A 27,296-nucleotide genomic window follows, 5' to 3' on the forward strand; every position below is an offset into this window, starting at 1 on the left:
TTCCGACATCAGTGTGGCCAGCGAGCCTGATGACGACGCGTGTTTACCACCTACGCAACGCGCGCAAAAAAACTAACCGCGCAAAAAAATATCAAAAAATATTACAAAAAATTTCAAACGGCCTAAAATCCAGAAAAAAAATCGAAAATTTAAAAATACCAATCTTTTGGTTTAACAAAAATTTCGAAATTACGCGCATGCGTTAGAGTCATCGCTGCCGCCCGCTGACACATTCAAGAATAGTTTTATGCAATAGACGATATTCAGTTTTTTCACATATTCATCTTAGATTTTAAGTGATTTATTAACCAATAGTATTCAGCAACACTTGAACTCTTGCAATAGATCGGAAAACCGGTTTAATTTCTGTAAACTATAAACTAGTGTTAAGGCAACTGAAAGGCAGTTCAGCTCGGATTTGTTGTAAAAGGGCAAATTAACATCTACAACCATCCGGGAGGAGCAGCCAGTAACAATTACACGAAGAAAGAAATCCATGGGAAACTCACGAAGGAAATCGTGGTTCCATAGATGCAGAAACAACTAAGTTAAATGCGCAAGAAGCTGAAAACAGCCAAGATTTTATAGCAAAAGGAAATTTAGAAAAAAACAAATAACAGCCACCGCCATTTGACGATAAAGAAACACGTTTTTTCGCAATAGAACAAGTTTTACGTTTATATCAACCGTTATTATAAGGAAACAATAGAAAAGAGAATTTAAGAATTTGAGTTTTTTAAGTACATTTAAACAACACTGGTTATTTTTGGAACTTTTCGATTGATTTACTTTAATTTTTATAAGCAGACTCTCCATATATATTATAGTGACAGTAATCTAGTGACTCTGGACCTAAACATAAGGCTAAGTGATATCTGAGACTTTTGGCAAATAAGTTTTGGGAAAAGTTTCGACCAATTTCATCAACCGATTCAGATTATACGGAAGATGATAACAAATTAAGAAAAAAAAACTCGTGCCTTAAATTGGCCTTAAATTATTAGTAAAAAGGTAAGATAAAATTACGCCAAAAAAACTACAAAAAATAAATCTAAATTAAAACCAAGTTTACCTACCTGTTGAAACGACTTCTAGATTTCTTTAATAGTACAAAATTAAAAATAAATTAAAGTTAAGACTTAGTTAAATGTTTTGTTATTTCTATACCTGTAACGTTTTATATGAGTAAATATATAAAAATATATATATATAAAATTGAACGGGCTTAAAAATAAACTAGACATAATAAATAAAGACAATATAATAAAAGACAAATCTGACAATCTAATCACAAGAGTTGGGGAAGAAGATAGAACGCAGTTCTAACTAGAAGATTAACTAATTCCCTACAAGCGACTAAATACCCAGACTGACTACGAAAATCAAAGGATCCTACTATAGGTAAGTATCAACATTTTGTAACATTAAAAAATGTATTTTTCATATCTTAATATTTCTGTATTATTTTATGTAAAAATTATGTCTTCGAAATTTGTTGGATCATTACGAAAGTCCAGCTCATAACCTGTACTGAAATAACCGGTAACTCTGTCTCTCTCGCTCCCATGAGGTTCGTGTATAGCATCAGTCTTTTAATCATCGTCTACAGTATATTTTAAATAAGTGTCCGTTATTTTTCTAATTTAAAATTTATAGACATATTATTAAGATTTAAATACTTCTTCGTTTTTAATTCAATTATAATATTTATCGTCGTAATTTTTTTCGTCATCGACGACATTTTTAAGGCGTGTCCGAATGTCACTGAATGTGTTCAAGTCTCGGAAATGTATCAAAATATTGTCTAGCTTACGTTAGGTGGCACCTCATGCGTATCCAATGCCAAGAATGGCATAGAAACATTCGCCTCTAACTTTCGTTTTCGTCAAGTCAAGTTCAGGTTTTGCCGATGACTCGGGAGGGGCGTACTGCGCATGCCTAAGTCATCGCAGTCATTGCCCAGCCAAATTATTGATTGCGGGTAGTCGGAAAACTGCGGGAGGAAAGGGGAGCGTCATTTACCAATGTGATAGTTTTCACAACGCTCAATTATGTAGGGTGGGGGGTCGGTGGGGGAAAAAATGTATATATCAATATGGCGGATTTCAGCGGATTTTGTATTAAATTCTATCGGCCCCGCCTGCGTGTTCGGAATTTATGGACGGGCTTTAGTGGAACATTGATGGGTTTTCATTAAACGGTTTTAAATTTTATATGTAGGTAGATATCCAATCTGCTCATGCATGCTATGATTGGTCGGATGAAATTTATTTTAGCAATTCTTCGTTGCTTAACACCGTCCATTCTCGTTTCTTAATGCGCGCTGCGCTTTTTATTGAAGGGACTTGAAGTCAATAAAGCGGCTTCTTACTTTAATGATATTATATACTTATCACATCGACTTATGTATGTACCTAACAAAAACTATATAACGTCTGATGGAAGATAGTATAGATAGATCCACACTAACTACGGATTAAAGCATATTTGAGGCAATCCTAAATCGAAACAAATCTTAAGATAATGTAAATGTTACTGTTACTATAAAAAATCCTTCAAAGTATTTTAATAAGTGCGTCCAAGGCTTAAATGTATGCTTGAAGCGAAATCTTGGATATATTGAACTGGAATTCATAAACTTAAAATTTAAGCTTAGGTTTATTAATACTAACTCTCTCGGTTTTAAATATAGGAAAAAATCATGATCCAGACTTTGTCAATGGATAACTTAACTTGAATAAAGCACGATATTTTATAGGGAACTGCAAAGCTAAGTTGGGTACCTATTGCCTTAAATATTCAAGGTTTTAGGGTGTTAATAATCTATAGCCCTTTATTGGTAAATCTGGTTTGGCGTAACCGCAATTTGTTTATTCGTTTGAATATTTTATATGTATCATTTCGTTTAAGATTTTGTTTCAAGACTGAATCATCAGAGTTAACATTTTCAGACTTAGATAATTTCTTTGTTATTATTTCAGTCTGATGACTTAGTTATAGCACACGTATATTGTAAATGATGATCATGGGTTCAAATTTGATCGAGTATGACTTTTCTTTTGGCAATATTATTCGACTTTAAAATATTGTCAGCTCATAAATATAAATATATTTATATAAGGAAGTATTAGTCGAATAACTACAAAAGCCCCTATGGTCTATTTGAATGGTGTAGTAGCACATATACCATGATCACATTTTTATAGGTAATGAAGGCTCTTTTTATATTTTATACATTCCAAAGTATACGAGAAAAATATTGCATTTCATTCAAAACTTTTTTTGAAGAATTAGACAGGAAAACTATAGCCTGGTAGTTTAACTCTGCTGATCGAGAAGTTCATATAAGGGATTGGTTACATTTTTTAAATGTCCCTTGTACTTGATACACTATCACATCACGGTCACCTTCTTCACCAGAATTAGAGCAGTGTGGTGGAATAAACTCTTAACTCTAAACCTTCTCAAGAAGAGAGGAAACCTTAACCATGACGTAGGACATATACGGCTGCTCCTTTACTGTACCAACATTTTAAGTGATCTTAACTTATAATTATAACACAAGAATGCTATTCATTCATAAAATAATCAAGAAAAAAAAATAACTAGAGTTACATATTTGATGTTAAAGACTAATGAACTAAAATGGGGATAAACTAGTATAATAGTGAAGCCAAGTACAAAAAAGGAAAAGACAATGTATAAAATGGGGGATAGTAATTTAACAAAGACAGACAGCACTGGGAGAAGTAAGATGGGCCCTCTGTCATGACGGACAAGAACATTTTGTAAAACAAGAAACTTCGTGTCATAACGGGCTCCAATGCGGATTGGTGGAGACATATGCAACTCATGCGGGTTTCTTTAAGATGTTATTCAAATAACAAATACAAAATATGAAAATTCATCGATGCTTGTCTGGTGAACCCGCAACTATTGGTTAAGATTCACGTGTTCTAGTCAATATAAATCTTGGCTCACCAATAAAACCCCTAAATTAATCATCCAATTAATATCAATTAAAATTTCCTATCCTATTAAAACTAATATGCAAAAATAGTAAAGTTTATATGATGATAGTACATGGCGTTCGTATTGGCTTGTTTTGCGTCAAAGGAATGCAATGTTTGCAGCGACGAAGAATGCGCGGTAAAAAATATGAGCTGCTAGATAATGCAACAGTGTTGGAGTATGCTTTACTTGTATTTAATAAATAATGCAGAATCACAATTACTTATTGACTGACAAAAATCTTTAAACGTATCAAATGGTAATAGCTCAAATTTGAGATTTGGTCGAAGAAATTCAGCGGCTCCTACTTTTTTTATTAAGTATTGTTGTTTACAATGTAAGGGAGCCGCGCCTGCATATTCACACGGAAAGATTAATCGCGAGTGACATTATTATCGATAAAGTGGAAAAAACAATATTTTCTGAAATGGAAAATATTGTGCATTTGTGTGAGCATACAAGCAGCCACTGGGCTGGTTGTAATGAAATCTATACGCATTTCTGTGTAAACATAACGTTGAAACCTTTATATGACTATATTGTTATAGACTTATGATTTTTAACTGTTCAGTTCTAATAAATATAAAATTATCGAACATACAATCCAAACAGTGAAAAAGCTTACAAACAAACTCATTCATTTTATATTAATAATTAATAAATTATTTTATATAAATTTAGTTCTTGTGGTTTAACGTAAAACTTACTAATGCAATTTGGATTGATAAAGGTTTAATGTAACACCTTTAATTGTTGTACATTTTTGGGAGATATAAAACATTGTTAAAGTTTAATTGATACCTAGAAAAGCTTGCTATTAGAGATAGTATTTAATAAAACAAGATAATGTCCGTGACATTTATTTAAATTGTAACAGAATTTTACAACAGCTTGAATTGTGGGAACTTGTCAGATTGCAATGTCGATTGTAATATTTAAAACCGTCAAAAAACTTAAAGATAGTAAATACTTTAACAGGATACCTTAATTTTTATACGATGTTTGTCACTGATTCAAAATCATCGATTTTTAACACTAATAAATCATCCAATTAAAGTCCATTATGAAATATAGAAATAAAGTGATACACTAAATTCTGACCGTGATCATATTAAGTGGATGGTAGGCCAAAAAAAAGGACACAATCTTAAAAGACATCAGTCGATAAATATTGTAGTAGACATTATATCGATTCGATGATATCTAATTTCATATTTCATGTATTTTATTACAAGATAATATTAAACAAAAATGATTAATCTACTTAACTATTATAAATCAAACAGTAGGTATTATACTAATATCTAAAATGCCGACAGAAAAAAAATTATCTCTTACCATTACAATGTTTTTAACACTAAAATATTAATGAAATATGATTGTTCTTACGACTAAAACCGATTGACATAGATAATGTTTATTTATTTTCTGTAATGGAATTTAACCTTCGCTTAAATCCTTGTAGTGGTTTATAAGACTTTGTATTGTTGTTAACTATTGTACTGATTTGATTTGATGATGATAAATGTCTAATAATAATGTTATATCCAGTTAAAATTTGTGATATGATCTTTGTGAATTTATTTAAGTCTACCTTTGTAGCTATGTCAGATAGCATTATTAGACAGCAGCTTTATTTTAGAAAAATAGTTGTCAATTTTCAACTAAGTTTTTATTTTATAAACAAAAATCATCTGAAGTCGAATGTTTGACATATGTATACGCCACATAATTGTATTAACGCTGCTTACAAAAAAATAAAATCAAGTTTTTTTTTTACTTGAATAAAAATATTGAAAAACATGAATAAATTATAATGTAACGTACGTGGTAGAGCATTATTCATGCGTGCGCCTCGTTGAACTCACATCAATTTTCTAACACCATTATGAACATATGTTTTTGTGAAAGAAAAATGTGTCTTATTACATTACGGCGGTCGTGCGATGTTTTGCATGCATTTGTACTGATCGAGTGGCGACGTGAGCCACGGTTTCACGGTGTAGCGAGTTCGATTCCGGGTTTAGTACTAAAAACTACTTTATCTATAATAAGTTTTATTATTTGCGTGGAATTGAATATTTCTTAGCTTAAATAACTTTAAAGTTATTTTAATATACGATATGTTATACATGACATAATTTTTCCTGGAGTCTGCTACTTGGCAGTATTAACACTCCGTGCCTCGGACAGCACCTAAAGCCGTTGGCCTGCGCCTGAACTTTTACCGATCCTGTCAGGATTTCAAACACTATGGCCTAATCTCCTCTTGAGGAAAAGACTTATTATAATCGTAGTGTTTGTCTAGTGATTGAAATTCGTCAATAATAATTTCTGAATTTGTATACATGTTACGGACACTTTATTTTTCTACTCTTATTTTGAATTTTTATTTGACAGATGACACTAAACCAGTCAATAGTACCCATTCAAAAAAGAAAAGATTGACAATTAGAGCAGAAAAAGGTACCGAACTGTTTGTTCTTTGCCTACTTATATAAAGATACAAATTTGGTGCTCGGTTGTCAAGTAATATTTTCTGAGAAAATCTGCATGTATTGGATTAAATTGGGCTCATATTCATACTATATATTCTACCAACAACAATGTAGGTGTTATCAAATCTCCTCAATGGGAGAGGATTGACTAAGGTTTGGTGGATACATGTGTCAGAGTTTTATCCAAAATACTCAAGGTACTTCACAAGGATTTTCTTCACAGTATAGAGTCTCAACTATCAACACAGTCACTTAGCAAGTTGATGACCACCATTTAATTGCCCAGCAGTGGGCTTCAGACTTTTTGTCTCACATTGACTGTTATTATACTTTGTTAAACAGGACTAATTGCATTATATTTATATTAAGATGTCTCCTTTTTCGAGATTTATTAAAATGAGCTGCTGTATTGTTGATGAAAATATCAAATAGGATATTATAAATTTCTGTTAAATTGATATAACATTTATGTATGTTTTGTTTCTACTATATATTTATAACATTAGATCTCTTCTGCCCCCGTTGGTTTAGTGGCTAACTAAGACAATTTTAAATCATACGGTCCGGATGTTCAGTTCACGTATGTACGAGTATGTAACGATACAAAAAAAAAAAAAACTATTGCAGTTTAAAGTGCATTCCTTTATTAATGAGAGTTACTTTATGGTCTGTTTTTATTGTCTATGTCTGATTACATATTGTTGGTGATGGTTCGCCTCCAGGGACACGTCGAGCCGGTCCTAGTTATTATCACAAACAAGATAATAATTATCATTACACCAAGGATGATTATTCTAATCAATCGTTTTACTCATCTACACTTCGATACAAACCATCATGTGAACTTAAGTAGAACTTAAAACTACTTACGTAATTAAATAATGAAATGTGTGTTATATACTATATGTTACAAATAAAAAATAAATAACATTTCTTGTCTTTGAAATAACTTTAAGTATCTCGTCGGTTCTATGGAGTCTATCAGAATTCGTGATAAGTTTGATCTGATAGAATTTTATTTTGAAGTGTTAATAAAAGCTTAGTTAAGTTATTGTGTATGTTGAGTAAACCAATATATTTTATTGGCGATACGGGATTCGATATCCGGTATGATTTAAAGCTGTATAATTAGCCTCTAGACAAACGAGGCGGCGGGAAAAAATGTATTACGTTATATTCCCAAAGTAGGTAGTAGTAAATGTTAAATGAAATTATTATTAAACTTATATTTCCTACTAGAGTTTTCTAAATTTTTCTTACTCTTACTGCCTTGCAGTTTACTTGGTGGTAGGGCTTTGTGCACACCCGTCTGGGTAGGTACCGCCCGCTCATCAGATATTCTACCGCCAAACAGCAGTACTCAGTATTGTTGTGTTCCGGTTTGAAGAGGGTGAGTGAGCCAGTGTAACTACAGGCACAAGGGACGTAACATCTTAGTTCCCAAAGTTGGTGGCGCATCGGTAATGTAAGGAATGGTTAATATTTCTTACAACGCCATTGTATATGGGCGGTGGTGACCACTTACCATCAGGTGGCCCATTTGCTCGTCCGCCTACCGATATCATAATAAGGCTTTTTTAGGCTTTTTTTATACGAAATTTCATCAAATACAGTTCAATGGTTCAATCGTGAAATGAACAACAGACAGACAGACAATATTACTTCCGCGTTTATAATATTAGTATAGATTTAGTTCGGAGAGTTTTTTATTAGTTTAGCTCTATACGTAATATCTATATGATATATATCTCTAATACTGCAAAATTTTGTTGTATATATTAGCAGATTTAATATGATATTATTATTTGTGAAGTATTCAGCAGAATTGAGGTGAAATTCTCAAGATCAATAACCGCAGTTACAGACTCTTAAAATCTATATTAATAAATTTAAGGAGACGTTTTCTTCTTGTTTTAGCTAATTCAAAAAACGATTAAACCAATATAATTAAAACTTACCCACCAGACACCACCAACCAGAGAACGTGTCAGAGCGGTTTAGTATAGCAGTTGTGGCATGATTTCTGCCGACGGGGTTTTTTGTGATATGTAAATTGATTTTTACTTAATGGTGACTTGGAGGCTTACTTGACTGGTCCCTTCTGGGTAGGTACACCTACTCATCATATATTTTATTGCTAAATAGCAATACTATGTATGAGTTAGCCAGTGTAACAAGAGCTACAAAAGACATAACATCTTAGCTCCCAAAGTTGGTGGAGCATTGGCGGTAAAATGGTTAATTTTTAACTCTAATGGAAGAAATGTTTAACTTTTATTACAGCGCCAATATTTATGGGCTGTGATGACCACATACCATCTGATGGCCTATCTACATTGTTAAAAAAATATATCTTTAATACTCTTATGTGATTGCCAATATAAAAAACAATATATACACATATGTATACATAAATTATATATTTATAAATAGTTATATAATTAATATAAATCATGTTGCGTATAATGTTTGGTTTGTTTTTTTTTTTATATAAAATAATAAAGATTTTAATTAATATATTGATATTAATTAAATGTTAAATTTTATTGAATATTATTTTAGACAACTATATATTTATATTACTAGTTCGTAGTCGTCTTACGCACGCCGCCCGCGGGCAAAGCGCGGTAACTCGTTAGGAAATAAAAACGCGTGGGCGTTGAAAATTTTTAAGTATATCTTGACTATGATTATTTTTCCTGCAGTTGTCGACGTGATAATTTGATAGTAATTTTTTTTTGATATATGTATTGTACTAACATAGTAAGCTTAATTTTTTTAATGTTACACCTCCTTACTAGAGAATTTATTTTTTGTAAGTATGGTGACACTAGACAGCTGTCATAGAATTTAACCCGATGTAAGACGTGTTGATTTTGATTCCGAAGTTATTAAAGAAATATCACTCTTTTTAAAACGTTGCACTCACTATAATCCCACATATATATGAATTTAATACAAATAATATTTATTAAATTATTTAATCTGGTTTGATTACCATTACCATTTTAACAACTTTTCGACGCTAATTAATTCGTATGGCACTTCACTTCAGTTCACTCCAATAAAAAATATTTTACAAACCATTGTCAGCAATGAATATATTAATATACTTTAAGTATTAGCAGTATAACGAAAATTTAATTGAATTTATTATGACTAAGATGGCGCGGTCGGTTATTCATGCGGCCCGCGGGCAAAGTGCGGTAAGTCTTTAAAGAGCAAAACGTGGGCGAAGAAAATTTCAAAGTATATATTTCGCTTGTCAGTACCTTTTTCCTTACAACTTTATTGTTTGCAATATAATAATAACTACTGTGTAATTTGAAGTTATGATAATATTTCGTATTAAATGAGCAAGTTTTGAACTGCACTATAGGTATTTTGATTGTATTAGTGGGCATTCTAAACTATATATAATTTTAAACTTTAAAAAATGATTCTATATTTTATTTCCTTTATTTGTACAATTCAGACGAAAATGTTACAGTACACTAATAGTCATAAAGATCGGTTGTATGGTGTACAAGATGTTCTACTGCAGCGCTAGCTAGCGGCGAGTTGCACCAAAGTGGATAAAATAGTTTTTTTTTTTGTTAAATGCAAATTTACACATATAACTGGGATCCTAATCAATCAACCAGATATACGAACATCCATCTTTACATATAAGATTGACATATATCATATAACACATGTAGTACTAACAGCTGTACTCAAAGACGACAATTAACCTTAATGCCAGTTAATTATTTTTAAAAAACGATTTTTGAAACAATAACATCCTCGTACACGCTCTTTAGCCCAGTCAGGACGCTAATTCTACTAAAGGATAGTCACTTTATCGCAATCGAATCGAAAAGGCATCGTTGCCGTTCAACTGTTTTCTTATTTTACTAAAACAACGAATAAATTGCGGTCCAGCAACATAACCGATATAAATAAGTAGAATTAGCCCTCAGTTGAGATTAAGCTGAGTTTAATTGTACTTGGAGTTGGAATGCATCACCGTTATATGTTAGTATAATTGCCCTCAGGTCTTGAAAGGTTAGAGACTTAGAGTTTCGTTGATAACATGAGTCTGAATGAGGTTATTATTGTTTTAAAAATCGGTTTTAGAAAAATAATTAATATTCAAGCCGTCCATGAGTACATCTGTTAATATATGATTATGAGTTTTCAACATAAGCAAAAGTACAGTAAATTGAACTATTGATATTTGACAAGTGGTGAATGGATGAATGGTACCCATTGTATGACGGCGCAAAAACCTGTCCCCGAAAGGATAAACACAGATACAAAGTAATACTAAACGTCGCTATTTGGCTTAAGGTTCATTGAATGGTACCTACAGTAATGTATATAAATCTGCCATTAACAAGAAGGTTCTTTTTTTACCCCGAAAGTGATACAACATATTACTAATGTCTATAAGCATTTAAAATATAGTGTTTTGGACATTTTACACAGATAAACACAGTATGATCAAGAACTAAGAAGACGTCATAGAAATGTTTTTTGATGGTGAATTGTTTCATTTTAAAATTCTATTTAGAGATGTTAATTTTTTTTATATAAGAGGTTTATACCTGATGGTAATTGTTGCACACCTAATAAAATTGGTATTGTAAAAAATAATTACAAGTCCTCATATTACCAATGCATCACCAATCTGGGGAATTACTGTTTTGTCCCTTGTGCTTACACTAACTCACTCACCCTTCTCACCGGAACATAACAGTACTGAGTATTGCTGTTTGGCAGTGGAATGTGTGGGTGAAGTCTACTCAGACGGGCTCGCACAAAGCCCTACCGCCAAGTGCACATTAAAATTTACACACCTTTGAATTTTTCCTTACAATCAAGACAAATTTCACCAGCGAAATAGTAATGTTTCACATTGAAAAATAATACGGTCAATTTATAAGGCTATGTGCGCATAAAACGATAGCGATTGGAAAGTTTTTAATTAAACTTTCACCATTTGACAGGTTTCGGTCTTGTTAGTAAAATGAAGCGTTAGTAAAGTAAAGTAACACATTATTGTTTAATTCCACTTAGAAATTCACGTCTTAGACGAGACAAGCTCACTAGAACACGTTCGTTGAAATACTCTATTTAATATATTTAGAGCCGGTTTGTTTCATATTTTTTCGATAATTCATAAAAAAGTTTAACAAAAATTATTCTGCCAATTGTGATTGGCAGAATAATTTTTGTTTAAATTTAGATCTTTGCCCACGTTTATTATATTAAAAAAAAAACAAAGTGACATTTAGTCATATGTGTGTGTTAGATCTCATCCGCTTATGCAAATTTCTTCACGATGTTCTCCTTCATCGAGTATTTGATAAATTATAAACATAAATTAAGCATATGAAAATGAAGTGGTATTTGTCTGGGCTTGAATGCGATATCTGTGGTGAAGTTTCACGTATTATAACAACTGAACTATAGCAGCCCTACAACTCTTTATTTGAATTTAAATAATTAATTATTTTTGTTTTAAATTTGTAATGAACCATTTTTTTCATTAGATATGGAAAATTTATTGAAATAAAACAAATGTATTGATTAAATCCAATCTCAGTTTTAATCATAAATTAACGAAAGTTTTTTATTAGTAATTTTAAAATATTTTTTATTTTCAAAATGTATATAGAACCGATGATATTATTATTACTCTTAAATATATCAAAACGAAATTCCATTTCCTAATTATTTATAGAACTGAATAAGGAGTAATTATTTCTAGAATGTTTTCTATTAACAATAAACACTGTATTTGATTTGAGAATACAAAACTATTTACATTTTGGGAAATCATTAATGTCGTACAATAAATACTAGCACTAAAAAAGTTATTCAGTTATTAAATCCACAAGCCAAGCCCATCCTAATTATACCGCTATACCAAAGATTTCTAGCAGCGTCCTAGAAACCTACGCCTACAGACAAGCGATTCTTTCCATACCTAATACTATAGCTAAAATTCATAGTGAAATAAGTATAAGAACTAGCTTCTAAAAAAGTTTTTAGCATAAACGACGCATAATAACAAGATATTTTAAACGATTTTAAACCTTTTATTCTTGGAATTAAGTTGGTTTTAAAAATTGCAAATGTTGCAGTTATGTCGCTTTGTGTGTTAGTAGGAACGCGGCAGTACAGGCCAATGCACGATGCATACAACTAATAGTGTTGCGTCTTGCATCGGAATAGCGTAGTGATGTCCGTTAGATTTTAACATTAGATGTTTTTTGAAATATCGAAATTATTTTTGGTGAAGGCATTCATAGCGAAAGGTGAAATATATTTCTTATTTTCTTTCTCAGAAGCTCAAACTATTTTAATTAAAAAATAACCTTCAAATATACTCTACTATTTAAATAATTACTAAAAAAGATGTTCGAAAATATTATATGTAATGAATAATTAAAATTTCGATGATCGAATATAACATTAAACATAAATTACATCTCTAAACCATTTCTCCGAGACTTTTTTCCGACCATTACAATATTGTTAAAAATAGCGCTTCGAGAGAGCTAAGCTGCGCGCGCCGTTCTTTCCCCGTTGCCTGTAACTTCGATATAGGCTAAAACATATTATTATATGCAAGACGTTTCTTGTACTACGCCAAAACTAGGGTTGGACATGCAGAACACATTCTATTTTTAAATAGTGACTTTTTTAATTCATAAACAAATTTTATCGGTTTACATAATCTCTGAATTTAATTCCTAAATTAATCAATAAGTAAAATTATTGATGAAAGAATTAAATTTAATTAATTCAAAAATTAAATTTGAATACTACAAATAGTAACAAAATATAATAACTCTTTTAAACATTAGTTAAAGTACATCTAATATACTAATTATACTTAATTATATTTGGTAAGTGATTCTTTTAAACGTTTTTCTAGTTTAAGTAAATGAAAAAGTTACGCGTAATTAGTTACCTATCTGTTAATAGCAATTAAATTAACGATATAACAGTGTCAAACATGTATCGAATCGATTCTAAAAATACTGTTGCAAGGCGAGTGACGTATGCAAAAAGGAAGTGGGGCTTAGTCTATGTCCTAGCACAGCCCTACGCCCCGCAGGCAAATATGAACGAATGTAAGTTGACTTAGAATAAGTATGTTCTGCAATCGAGAGTCGGCCAGTGTTAGATCATAATGTGTTGAAAGTGCCTGCGCGCAGCACTACGCCGCAAAACAATGGAAACGCACCGGCAAATTTCGAAAATTTCGAACTGAAATTCCGTAATTGAGAACGCGCCAACCATCCCCGAAATACAACGGTGCGGAACTGTGTTCGATATTCGAAAATGTGACTAATTTTTTTTTTTAATCAAAACTTTTAAAAAATTCGAATTTTACGTTTTGAATTTTATCGTAATATAAAAATATCGTTTCGTAATCATAAGAAAATGTAAAATTAAGCAACGGTCGTAAAAGTGTGCGTTTTTTTGTCGATAAAGATTTTGGCGCGCATTTCTCTTGACACGGCCATATTGGTTTGTGTCGAAAAATGCGAAAAGTATAGACGATAGTTTGATATGTGATCGACGAAATTGGACATTTAAGTGTTGGACAAGACGAAGGTCAGTTAAGTGTTGTACATTAATACTATTAATAGATTATTTAATTGTTTTAAATACATTACAGATTTAGATGAGTGACGCGTGCCGTTATTAATAAAAACGGAGACATTTTATTTGTATTTCGTCATTTTCTTTTTTTAGCAATCTTAATACACGAAAATGTTTTTACATTTTAACTTATATTATAATTATTTTATATTTTTATGTATGTATTACATAAAATAGGTATTATTCTTGCTGAATATAACGATTAGATATCATTTTTCCATCTGCTTCAAGCGGATTAAAAAACTTAGTCTCACAGTTTTAAATAATGGTTAATAATTATATTATAGTATTATATTTAGTCCTTTTTAAATAGTTATTGGCAGCGATATATTGTAACAATAATTTTATGGAGATATAAACTAGTAATAATCCAAAAAGAAATAATAATTGATTAAGAAATGTTCGTTAAGTTTACTGTATTTTCTATACAAAATAAAATCCAAAATAAAAATAAAACAAATAAATTAAATTTTTACAAATATAAATATAACTATATTTATATTTGTTAAAATAAAATATTCTTTAAATAATCGTGTCTTATATTATAAAAGTGTTAATGGATATTTATTGTTATAATAAAATTTTATATACATTTTCTTACATAGAAAATATAAATAATATTTAATTATCATAATTTACTTTAACAACTCGACGAAATGATATTTTTATACTTTAACATAATATGATTATTATTTTATGCATTATAATGTTTTTGTCGTTCCAAAGTAATATGTTATTATATAAAATATTGCACATATTTTTTTTATTTAACGGAATAATTGGTAAACTTCTTTCAAGAAATAGTTTATAATTTTTGGGTTGATTATAAAATTACTTTTATATATATATTTTTAAACCTACTTCTGACATTTCGAAAACTGTTGTTTTATTATGAAGGAGTTTTTGAAGGATGCATATAATACCGTTCTAAGGTATTCAATTTATATCTTTCATGTACCTTAAATGTATTAATGAATTGTTTCACATATAGTTCTTAAACAATAACGTGTAACTTCACAGATTAAATATTTTAATGAAGATACATTTTTAATTCGTGGTACAATTTATTACGGGCTTTTGTATATTAACAATAAATCTATCTTAAAACAATATAATATTATATCCCCGTGTAATAAATAATAGTTATTATAAGTGATACAAAATTTTGTATCACACACCTGGCAGGATATTGGCCAAGTAGTTAATATCAATGAAGAATCGAACCAAAGGCAACGAGCCAATAAAAATCATACATATTTAAAAATACATAATATATATTTTTTTAATCTGTTATTCATTGTATTACATTTAAATAGAAATTATAGAATACCTGTATGATTTAATACCGATTCTTAAATGTTTCTATTGTATTACGTATGGAAGAAGTATCTGGAAAAATTATAATTTTGAAAGGTGTTTTGTAAAACGTCATATATGCCGCTTAAAGAATAATAAGCATATCATTGTTTAAAAATTCAAGTGTATAACTATTTTATTGCTTGAATATAACTCTTTATATTATTATTACTATGTGAAATTGATTAATTCTCTTGTCTTTACTGACAAATAAGAGCCGTTTCTTTCATAATAGGCAATACTTTTTTTGACTAGATGGAGGTTCTTTTTTTTAAGTATCTTAACTTGATCTCTCGCCCTTTGGATCTCTGTCTAAGGTACTATTAGGTGAATGTTGTCTCTAATTAAACTATAACATAAATCTTATAAAATAACAAATTTCCTTGTAATAGCATATATTTTCGAACTGGAAATTTTAATGGCCGCGTTACACCTGTAAAGAAAAAACTGTAGAAAAAATCTTATGCGATCCCATTTGAATAATGTTGGTTGTTACTTGGATTTGATTTTCAATTGAGGATTAGAACAACAGCATATTAAAGATTGTGACGAAATATCTCATCCAGAATAAATAATTTATCAATACTTAAAAATATTTCTGATAGAAAAATCATGTACGATTTTTCTGTGATATATATTCAGTTCCCAGTGGAATAACATGGTGAAATAGTTTGTGCTAGTTATCCTTGCTAACATTAGAGGCAATACTGCAACATAGTAAAGCACCACAGTGTGGTGTTTTTTTTTTTTAATTTATATTACGAAGGCAGACGAGGAAACGTATCATCCGACAGTAAATGGTTCCCGTCTTAGACATTTATAGTATTAATATTTATAATTTCATACGCCGCCAACCCTGTGAATAAGGAGTTTATGTTCCTTGTGTCTGTAATTACACTAGCTCACTGACAATTTACACTTAAAAAGTAATTTTAAATAATTTTGTGTTCAGTTCAGCTTATATTTATTTTTAGATTATCTGATGAGTGGGTGTTGCTACTCAAACCCTTAACATTAAGGAAATAATAATTTCTGGTTGTTCTAGTGGCTATTTTATAAGGTCACGTATTTCTGGGTTCAGCCACTAAAAAATTGTTAGTTTTTTTTTCATAGTTGACAGTTACACTCCTGTGTCCTGGAGAGCACGTAAAGCTCCTCTTTCGTCTGAAATCTTACCGGTCAGAACTCAGAACTCAACAATACAATTTCTGTTAGAATATCTAATAAGTGGGTGGTACCTGCGAAGACGGGCTTGTACCAAGTAAAATACTTGTGTGCTAAAGTATCTCCTGCGCAGAATACTATTCTTGAGTATGGTGGTTTAGACCAAAATCGGTCAGGAGAATATTATCATCTATTGAAAAAAATATATAGGCAATGATAACATACATACAGCCAAATATTAATAGAAGATTGTAATTGTATTTAAAAATCCGTTTTGAAAATTATAACTACGGGGCAACTAAGGGTTAAAATATTTTGTCTACTAAAATCCTTGTCCATTTTGTGTTTAATAAGCTGTTCGTTAGTCTAAATGCTAAAAAGACAAAGTTCAATTACATTCATCGGTATGTCCTATTTTAATTACATGATTTAAACGGCCTTGTTTGTTTTATTATTTTCTATTGGTGGTTTAGTCCGGGTTATGGTACCACCCGTTCAATAACCTTTTTTTGATTTACAATAGATAGGCGGACTGGAATATGGCTTACTCGATGGTAATGGCACCACCGCCCATGGTGATTTGTGTTGTAAGAATTATTAACTATCCTTCGAAAATGTCTGTTTTGTTTTCAATTACACTGGCTCACTCACTTTTAAATCTTGAACACAACAATAATAAGTATTGTTGTTTAGGGGTAGATTATTGTGTGGTATCTACCCTTACTTGCACAAAGCTCTACGGCCACGTAAACGAAGTTTACATTTTGTGAAGCATAAAGATCGTGTTCTGTGATATCGGGCTGATAGGCTGTTATTTAAGATTTCCGAAATTTCACGGTAATCATTTTTAGTTGGTATGTAGATTATAAATTCAACAATTATAAATCTACGAGGACATACCTTAAAAATTTTGTTTCAATATTGCTGTCGTTTTTTTTAAAACATTATATAAAATTTTGGCGTCATAAAATCAAATGGTACACAGCGTTGAACAGAAATTCAACTTTAATAATTTTATAAATTATATATTTTTTAAAATATATTAAGTCAATGTTAGTTTCATTTCATCGCTTTGGAAAAAATGGCGAACCAAAAAAATATATACGAATGCAATCCAAAACTATTAAATTATTTATAGGAGATACAACGGTTATAGTGTAAAATTTAAAGGCTGTCTTGCGAACAATTATTGTTATGTAAACGGAAGTTGTTGAAAGACTAACTTTATTTAAAAGTCATCTTCATGACATTCATATTTAATTATAGCGGAGATATACCAATTTTTCGAAAAAAGAACTTGAGAAAAAATGACACTTAATTGCAGTCAAAAATTCTTATGTCAGATTATATCGTCGCAAATTATAAAGATTTTCTTTATAATTATATATTGAAGCGGAAACTGCGTCGCTGTTCACGATTAAATTATTATCTTGTCTGCGTATAATAATTAAAAATATACATAATTATCGAGAGCATATCGTTTGTGATTTATTATATCGAGTCGTTGACAACAGATTATTAATTTCATCCAAATCGTTATTTTTCTTCGCGAAATTTCTAGAAAATATTTATTTTAAAAATCAATTCACAACTCTGAAAAAAAAAATTAGATAAAGCGTCATTGTATAGAATTGATACATGTCTTTAAACTTAATAAAATAATAAATATTAATAAACACACACACACTTAAATATATTAACTTGATAAAATTAAAAATAGTAAATTTAAAGAAAGCAACAACACAAAAGTAAAAGGATCTAACCTTTTAAGAAGGGTATAAAATTAGACGCTGATATAAACATATTTAAAAACTAATAAAAAAAAAATTGTGTACAATTAAACACTCACATAATTTCTACATTAGTGAAGGTATACAATAATACGGTTACTTGTATGTGATTAAAAATGAATATAAAAATATATATTTCAAGTAAAAAGTCTAATTATCTTATTATTTTTATGTTGATAAAACAGAACCTAGACAGTTGTATAATCTCTATGCACTGTTCCTTTTAAATTTTAAATGCACGACATTAGCCTGAGAAAAATACGAGTACACGAGTTTGTCATAAATGAAATGTACAGATTATCTAAACAAATGCATAATTTATTTATATTTCCCATATTTAAAATTATATATTTATCTTATTTTTCCGAGTTGTTTTTCATTGTTCTAGACAAATAACTAACTTACAATGCATGTTTTTTTTATTTGCATTCAATTGCTTATAGGAAAAAAGAATTCGTATCAAGATGCGGATAGCATCTTGTTAAAGAATCCGGCAAAAAATTACAGCTAGAATATTCTATACAGAATAACCGAATACATTTGTTATAATTAAAATATTAATTTATTTGCATAATGACAAGTGCCTTTGATATTAATTTAGTAATAAAAAATATAAGTTTAAAAATCGAACATAAACATCCTTTAATCATTTTAAAGCAATAGAGGATAAAATAAAAATTTAAAAATAGAACCGTGTACAAAGACATAAAAAAACATCGAAATACATAAACGTATACAGATAAAACATAAATAAATTGTTCATATCGCATAATTATATACATTTTCCTCGTGTAATAAAATAACATGCGAATAAATGGAAAAATTTTAAGGCTAACGTTATTTCAATATACATAATATGTATATATATTTAAGAATATAAAAGGCTCGGCGCCTACTTACGTAATGCGATTTTAAAGGCAATGCTGTTTAGTGTACGGACGGAGCATGTATTATGAACGTGTTGATAGTATCCATTGTAACATGTGTACGGACACGGGTTATTGAAAAAATATATAAAACTCTGTACACACTATTGATCAATTTACATCACGATTCGTCCTCCTGTTATTTAATTTTTATATTTAAACTTTACGCTAGTAATCTTTACGTCGCTTGTTTGTGTATCGTATGAAAGGTTTTATTTTTCTTTTTTTATTTTAGATTAGAGCCTGAATTTATAATCGGTACTGTATATTAATATGTAAATTTAATATTTTGAATAAAATTATAAATAGTAATGATATTTATATTCTTTGATTTAATATTTACTTACGATAAAATAACGTTATAAATTAAATAGATTTCAAATATAAAAAAAAAGTTTAAAACTTTCTTAGTTGGATTGTTTCTTTCAAATACTTAAGAAGTATATGTTTTATATATTATTTGCAATGATCTAGGACAATAAAACGAAATCAACAATTAAAGTCATAGTAAAACTTAACTTGTAAGTAAAGACATTTTATTGTTCACATTTAATATTAGTATAAATTACGAAACTCTGTGGCCTTTGGCGCTACGGGATGCGTGTGTGTCTTTGTGCTTTTGATTACTAAAAAAAACACTCTAGGGTTAAAACCCACAAGACCATATAGAGTCAGTTAAGAAAGTCAATTTTGTATCAATTTTGAACACATTTAAGATTGAGAAACGTTTTCACCATTGTTTAGTTATGCGTAGGGTAGTTACATAATAAAGTATCCCTAGGGTTTTTGTGAATTATGAAATTACCCTACGACATATGTATAATAACCGGGTATAATGGGAACATATCGCAATGGATCGACAATCGCGACTTGTACACAAATTAACATACATTTCAATAAACCTAGCGAACACTAGACTGGAAAAATGTTGTAATTCTATCAATACTTATATTCCTACATAAAAAAATGTTATAAATAATCTTTATAATAACTGGACCGCGTTGAGATAATTTATCGCAAACATAACTAGTATTTGTAACGGGAACTTCTTAACGTAACATTGAATTTATATTGCTTTTTTAATTAAATCAATAAGTAATCCAAACTAATCCGATGGAATAAAATATAATGGCAACTTTTGATATGAATATATTGTGAGTCGATGGCACAGTGGTTAGAACTTGTAAGTAATAACAGAAGATTACGGGTTCAAATCTCAGAGATCATAGAGTTTTTAAGTTCATTTTAGGTGATGAAGTAAAATCTATGTAAAATGAAATTCTGCTATCACCACCCTGGCATTGGATCAGAGTGAGTCTCTGTACATCCTTCTCGAGAGCCTTAGACCAGAAGTAACATAAAACAGGTTGTTAGTTTTACTAATTTACTTTGAATAATATAGGTATATTTTACCATTTACTTGGTGGTAGGGCTGTGCGAGCACGCGTGGGTAGGTAGATATAACCCTAGGTAAAATTTATGTTACGGTGGCAAACAATTGAGAGGCTCACCTGATGGAAAGCGATTACCAACACCCATGGACATCTGCGACACCAGCGTGCAGGTCCATTGCCGGCCTTTGAGAAATGTGTAGGCTCTTTTCTTGAAGGTTCCCAAGTTGTATCGGTTCGGAAGTACCGCCGGCGAAAGCTGGTTCCACAGATTGTGCGAGGCAGATAGGATAAAAAAACGGATTTTCATATATATTCTGATAATGGACGAAGTGAGTCATGAGGATAGTTTAGGTGTATAATTCATTATATACCTAATTCATTAAATTTAGTATAATTTGTTTGGAATATGAAGTCGATTATTTCGTAAACAAATTGAGTTATATAGATACCTATGTATAATCTACTCGTAAAAAGCCGGGACGGATAGTTAGGAGTTTGTGTAATATAAATTAATATGACTTAGATACTATATATACCTGTATGTATAATTATATAAGTAATGGTGTCGCTATAAAATGTACAAAGTTAAAACAGTTGAGCCGTTCCGTGGGAAGGATCTTTATATTGCCGCCAATATTAGTTTCACTTTTGGTCACCGATGTTGGTTTAAATAATCACGATAAACTTTTTAATAGACAATCGTGTGACAGTGAATTCTCATTTTTAAATGTAACTATAACGTTTTTTTTAAAATTTCTTATTTATGGCACAGGCCTCATTTTTAAATGTACGTAACTATAACTTCTTTTTTCATATTTCTGGCACAGGCTATACAAGTTTGTTTGACTGGTACCTAAAATGCCACAGCTGGTATCGCTTTGTTACTTTATTGTAAAATAATAATGTTTGTAATTAGGACAATGATTGATACTACTTGACGGAATTTAAATATACAAGTTAAGAAAACAAGTATTTATTCTATCAATACTAGGTTGCTTGGTTGCAAAAGCTAGAATGTATATGAAAATTTCAGCTGGAACTAATTAAAATTCAGTTGCAAGATTTGACGGTAAAATAAGACCGCAAAAAATATCTAGACTTATTTTAATGACAGTATCAAAAGCATCTATTAAATACTTAACATAATTATGAACTCAACAGGAATTGATAAAATCTAAATACCTATGCATCGTGGTTTCATCTGCAATGCTGCAATGCAATGTTTAAGAACTCAGTATTGTATTTTTTTTTATGTCGTTGGTTGGCGGACGAGCATATGGGCCACCTGATGGTAAGTGGTCACCACTGCCCATAGACAAAGGCGCTGTAAGAAATATTAACCATTCCTTACATCACCTATGCGCCTTGGGAACTAAGATGTTATGTCCCTTGTGCCTGTGATTACACTGGCTCACTCACCCTTCTAACCGGAACACAATAATACAGAGTACTGTTATTTGGCGGTAGAATATCTGATGAGTGGGTGGTACCTACCCAGACGGGTTTGCACAAAGCCCTACCACCAAGTATTAAATATTTATTATATTATATTATACGTATTAATAGTATTTCACTTGTGAAATATTGATACGCTTTTCTGATATGCGTATCCTTTAAAGATTACAATTTTTAAAACCAATTCCCTATGTCACTTTTTGATATTTTACGACATTTTACTTCTTTGATTTGGATTTTATTCTTACAGAATAGCTCTACTGTATTAAATTAGAAACAAACCTACTATAATATATATGTCTGTTTCATACAGATTGCCAGATTAGCTGACGGTTATGATTACCTTATTCGTTCCTTATGACTAGAGGGTGAAGTTAACCTTCCTTATTAACTAAGCTAACTAACACAAAAATCAGTTCACATTGGTAGTTTCTGAGATTAGCATCTCAGCCTTCAAACATAAAAGCTGTATAATACTTTAATATAAAAATGATATCAATTTTGCTTTAATTTTAAACTATACAAAAAAAATAAAAAAATAGTATCAATATTGTTCAAATGTTGGCTCAAATATTGGTCACATTTCACCTCCAATATCATCAAGCGTGTATCCAGTCTTAGTGAATATAAGATGTTAACAGTATTAGGCCGATAAGCCGTTTGTTACATTTAGAACGATAAAAGATCTTGATTCCTTGGGAGCATTTTAATTGGATGAATAATTCTCCCACGTAAAATTATCATACAATTTTATTAATGAATTTCTTATGCATTTGAATCTCGTAGAATTTAACTAACTATTTAATTTTGTAACCTAATAAATATAATGTAACTAAAATGGGTTGTGTAGATATTTTTCGTCTGTTGTATAATTATATTAATAATACCATCGTTTGCTTTTAATTGCAGACATCAAACTTGAGCTAGATTTTTACCTTACTCAACGCCGGAGTAGACAACATTATATAATTAGTGACGGGTTCTACACTGATGTATCTCTTTCTATCCTCAGCTATTTGTCATTCTAAAGAAGAAGACAACATATTGTGTATCTATAAAATCGCTACACTCTTTACTAAAGGACTTGGAGTATAAACAAAAAAGTACCTTTGCTTACAACTTATAAAGGAAATCTGTATAGTATTTTTAATATAAATTCGAGTACCAACATAAACTGAAAGACTTACTTTACTTGGTAATAAGGCTTTGGGCAAGCTAGTCTGGGTTGGTACCAACACAAATTCTAATGCCAAATATTTAGTATTGTTGAGTTCGGGTTTGTATGCTGAGCGAGGTAGTGTTACTGACACACGGGACATCTTAGTTCCCAAGATTGGTGGTACATCGGCGATGTAAGGAATGTTATTATTTCTAACAGTAGCTCAAATCATATTCCACACTAGCTGTGCCCGCGACTTCGTGCGCGTTTGTATTTAACAAAACTGTTATTGTTATAGGCTAAGTTACTCCTTATTACATCATCATCATCATCGTCCGCCAGTGAAAGTATCGTCCAAATCGGTCCAGCCGTTCCAGAGATTAGCCGAAACAAACAGCCAGACAAAAATTGTAAAAAATGTTATTTTGGTATATGTATCGTGTATACATACATATGCACTTAGTAAAAAGCGTTTATTTTAATATTACATTTACATCCATTAAAAAAAAAAACAGGTTCGTGGAATATACTCCAAAACTTCATTCATAGCTTCATCAATAGCACAATCCTTTGCTCTATCCCGTAACGTTTACAGCCTGCTGTTGTTATATATTTGAATCTATTAGAATTCTCAACGTGTAAGCCCGTTACCTATGAGCTGGTAATTGTATATATTGCATACATATACCATCCAATTATTTGTTACATTTTAAATTCGTTACTTGTTCTATTTCCACGACATAGAAATTCCAATCTCGGATCTTAGAATAGAAATATATCAGAACTGGCATTTAATAGCTATAGAGCTGTTCTGTAAGAAGAACTCGAAACTTCTCGCAGAACACGATCGTAAAGTGTCAGACACTGATATGCGATACTGACTATAATAATTATGATATTTAAAGGTTGTAAGTCTGTAAGTCGGTTTCCAGAGCTTCGCGAGTGAGATACGATGTGAGTTCTTACAGAATATCAGGTGCTTTATCTTGTTTTGGAGTGTTCGAAATTTGAAAATTAGATTATTTTTATTTTATGTAGTAGTTGGTTTATACAACTCATTGCAAAATTATCTAGTGACGTAATTTTTTATAATGAATTAACTAGTAAATATTTATGCATTTGTTATTTTTGATTAACAAACTTTTTTCTTATATAATTATATAAACTTGTTTATATAGTCATGTTAACAATGAGTTAAACAAAAGTTGTATCAATTAAAATTATAGATAAACATATGCCACTTCTAAGATTTCTTTATCTATGGATAGAATAGTTAACAAGTTAGACCGATGTTCTATTGTGTCCTTTTTCCTGCAATTGGCGTGTTTTAAGTTTATTATCCAAACAAACCATTGTTCTAGAAGTAGTGTTTTTGAAATAGATGGCGACATAAATCGTATGAGTGTCACTAGCGGTTCGCATCCCATACCTATGATAGTTAATCTGGAATTAGAAATTACAAACTATTTAATAAAAGAGCTCAAAAATTCCAGACCACTTTAATGTGCTTAATTTATATTTAAAATTTATCTCGTACTCTCGTACTGGTGAAATAAGTCCAAAAACCTTCGTCTCGAGAGAAAAGGCTGTTGATCAAAAAACGGTAAACGATGATAGGATTCTGTTTACACTTACTACATAAAAAATTTAAGGGTGCACTTGGTCATATTTATAGTACCCCAGTAAGTAGAGGCCAGAAAAATACGGCATACGGAGAGTTTCAAATACAAATAGGGATTTCCCCCTGAACGATTTCGGTAACGGCGACCGATCTCAAGGGACCGGCCAACTGCGATAAGAGCACTATTGTGTGCGCAAACATAAGTTCACTCTTCATTCTCAACTACGACCGGAAACAATTCAGACGCAGCACCAATGGCTCCATAAGCTTTCCGAGGTATAGGAAGTAGAAAACTTAATGCTGCTACTAATAATTTATTTTCAGAAAAAACCGATAGTTTATTCTTGGTCCGATCCACTGATCGAACTCAGGACTTTGGCATAGCCACTAAACCAATAGGAATTATAAGCTTCTTTATATAACAAGAATTATATCAAATGTTATACATTTCGTATAATTTTGTTGTAATCTATCTTTGCAAAAGTTTCATCAAAATCCAATAATTATTTATCTTGCAGTTGCTATTATATAAAAATATATCTGACGAATCTATTTAAAAAACCATATTTAAATACATTTAAATAAAGTCTAGATCATAATACCTTTGTGTATCTTCTTAAAACTTCTACAATTGTAACACGCTTAAGGCTTGATTGAAAGACTGATTCCAAAATTGAAAAATATATTCTCTACACGCAAAGAAAATATTGAAGGCAATTTTATTCGAATGTATTAAAAAAAAAACATGTCGTTTGTTATAAATAAAATCAATTACCCTTTTATAAATAAATATATTCGCATTAACATCGATTTTGCTCTAAAAGATGGTAAGTTTGTTTTCTTTGCACATACACAGGCGCATTTTACGAGTGTGTTCGTCTTTCACGACGTACTGATGCATCACATAAACCAGTGCTTGGCGGCTGTGCCAAAAAACACAAAGGAGTGTACTCGAATCGAACGATTTTGATCCTTTGAGATATATTTTATAATTTTTATCACGATTTTTATTTTACATAAATGTTGCCGAATGTAATTAAATTATTAAAAAAAATATGATTTAAAATTAATTTAAAATAAAAAAAAAGTATTTAACAATATCGTTTTAAATTTGGAACGGCTTATGTTCAAATAAACAACATAAAAAGTTTTTTAATAATATTTATCATAAAGCATATAAAACTTTACTTCAAATATTCAATATATACAATAATATAGTTATTTTAACGGCCTCTTGTTTCGTTTAACTAATAAACTGTATTAACATTTCCGTTTAAAAATGTGGGAAGTGATAAAGGAAATGATGTTCATGACTTAAAGACTTAACAGGGTGCAGTTATACATAAAACATGGAAGCTTAACAGTATCAAGTCCCATTTAAAATACAAAACGGATTCCTTGTACAGTAAGAGTCACGGCTTTTGGTATGATAATATCTTTACTTTTTAGTTAGTATTAGAAATAGAACGTTCTAGAATGTTTTAAAAATAGTTTTGTATCGTTATAAACTGGTTTACTTTGTAAAATGCTATTCATTTTATATTAAAGTGAACGAATTATGACAATGGCAGAGATTAACTTGAATTAACATTGTTTTGGTGTATTTTTTTATTAGTATACTTTAATAAACTATACATTTAATTTCAAAATCTCTATCCACAGATGAACGTCAAACGATTGAAAGTATTAAGATTGCCCGTTCCTAGTATAAGCAGTATAAAAACTGAGTACCGCAAAAATAGATGTTTGTAAAAATGTGCATAACACATTAAAGAGAACCGCCGCCGCCGCCCGCGCCAATCAGATGTCTCTGTTCGTAGTGTTAGTGATATTAGAAATGTTGTGACGCCTATGTTTGCGTTGACTTAGAATATTCGGTAATCCCATTGGACGATAGTTTTTTATAAAACTCTTAAAGCTTTAAATTATAAGATATTTAATTTATTATTATTAATTACAATATATTGAAATAATTTAATACAATTACGAGTGCGATATAATGCTATCGGTGCCAAAATATACAGGGTGAGTTCATCCATACCTACATATATATACAGAATATCTGGGGTATGTACAAACAACAAAACAATAACTTTATTAAATTAAATTAAAAGTTTATTAAATAATGGTGAGACTGTAAATAATAATTAAATGTTAAATTATGTACCATGCTCTTAATGCTAAATCGATTTTGATGTAATTTGAAAGGTATTTCAAACACATTAATTATTAACATTTATATCAGCTATTATTTTTAAAT

General features: G+C 30.4%; 1 protein-coding gene across 7 annotated transcripts in view; it reads left to right on the forward strand.

Annotated features, from left to right (window-relative positions):
* Nucleotides 1-26: 26 nt before the first annotated feature.
* The window catches only part of LOC113393856 (zinc finger protein 408), a 121,406-nt gene continuing 94,136 nt past the window's right edge, over nt 27-27,296 (forward strand). For 6 of the 7 annotated variants that reach the window (XM_026630949.2, XM_026630952.2, XM_064219104.1 and 3 more), the window contains exon 1: nt 13,681-14,123. The gene's annotated coding sequence lies outside the window, so the exon portion shown is untranslated. Of the gene's footprint in view, nt 1,402-13,680; nt 14,124-27,296 lie in introns of those variants that run through there. The other variant, XM_064219101.1, reaches the window with a different exon arrangement.

Source organism: Vanessa tameamea, chromosome 26 (assembly GCF_037043105.1).
Source record: "Vanessa tameamea isolate UH-Manoa-2023 chromosome 26, ilVanTame1 primary haplotype, whole genome shotgun sequence".
NCBI lineage: Eukaryota > Metazoa > Arthropoda > Insecta > Lepidoptera > Nymphalidae > Vanessa > Vanessa tameamea.